This window comes from Fukomys damarensis, unplaced genomic scaffold (assembly GCF_012274545.1).
Source record: "Fukomys damarensis isolate Sample0158 unplaced genomic scaffold, DMR_v1.0_HiC HiC_scaffold_4, whole genome shotgun sequence".
Classification (NCBI taxonomy): domain Eukaryota; kingdom Metazoa; phylum Chordata; class Mammalia; order Rodentia; family Bathyergidae; genus Fukomys; species Fukomys damarensis.
This window is the reverse complement of record NW_022900916.1, coordinates 66,763,949-66,765,118: the sequence shown is the minus strand read 5'-3', so window position 1 is coordinate 66,765,118 and position 1,170 is coordinate 66,763,949. Positions and strand designations below refer to the sequence as shown.

Below are 1,170 nucleotides of genomic sequence, written 5' to 3'. Positions count from 1 at the left end.
TCCACAGCCCCGCCGTCCAGGACGCCCTCCTTCCACGCGGACTGCACCGCGGAGCCCTACCTCCGGGGACCCCAAAGTCGCGGGCTTCGGGGCTGAGCGCGACTGCAGGGCCGGTCGGGCAGAAGCGGGCAGCAGCGACCCTGACTCAGAGCAGCCAGGGAGGGAAGGCGCCCGGCTTTTTGTATCCTGCGAGTGAGGTGAGTGAGAGAAGTCACACCCGGCGTGGTGAGGCCGAGGGCGTGGTCTCGCGGGGCCGCTTCCCCACTGCGGACAGAACTGCTGAACTCGTGGAGGGGCTGGGCTTCAGGGCGCCCTGGCTTCTTTGGCCCTTCTTCCAGGGGTGCGTGAATCAGCAGGACTCAGGTCTAGACCTGTCCACGGAAGTCTCCAGGCTTTACGGGTACACATGTAGATGTGCAGTGGCGTCCAGAGTCTGCAGGGGCTAAGGAACTGTTCTGTGCCATCACATCCCATGCACTCATAACGCAACATGGGACCTGCCCGTTCTGCACTTAAATCTTCCTAATCAACACCTCCAAAAACGCACTGAGAAATTTCTATGCATGAGTCTTTTTTCAGTATTTTGAGGTGTATGTCTGCATTTTTAGGGTAATTAGGAAATTAAAAGGAAGATTTTTACTGTAAATGAGAAATTCAGGCTAGAACTGTTATTTAAAAGAGCGCCTGATATTTTTAAAGTTTAGTTGTCAAATCAATGTCCATGTTCCCCCAGAGCATTTCAAAGTACTACTTTCATTAAGATTTTTAAAAGAGATATTTTAGCTTATTACTTTAGTAGTAATTTTTCGTATTGTTTATTTCAACACTTAACCCCCTATATTCTTAAAAAGAAACAAAAGTAAACTCAAAATTCACAATTCTACTTCACAAAGCAGTATAAATTAATATCAGAGCTTTTCATGCTTCTTTTAAACAGAGTAAATAGTTCTTCCTTGCATCTAGTGTAAATATGATCACTCTCACATATTCTGGCCTTTCAGCTTGCTACAAACGTTGAGAAGAGAAACCTCATTTTTTACAGCATGGTGTGAAGTTATTGCCTCTGTTTTTTAAAATAGAATACTTCAAAACCATAATTTTCTTTTTGTTACTCATAATTTTAATTGCCTCGTTTTTATTCTTTGCTGTACCGTAGCTTTTTTCTAACAT

The 1,170-nt window shown here is 45.0% G+C and overlaps 1 protein-coding gene across 1 annotated transcript in view; it reads right to left on the bottom strand.

Moving 5' to 3' along the window:
- The window catches only part of LOC104868217 (ATP-dependent translocase ABCB1), a 301,331-nt gene extending 301,217 nt beyond the window's left edge, over window positions 1-114 (bottom strand). Inside the window, exon 1 of the mRNA XM_010632884.3 lies at window positions 61-114. The gene's annotated coding sequence lies outside the window, so the exon portion shown is untranslated. The remainder of the gene's footprint in view (window positions 1-60) is intronic.
- Between the last annotated feature and the right edge of the window lie 1,056 nt (window positions 115-1,170).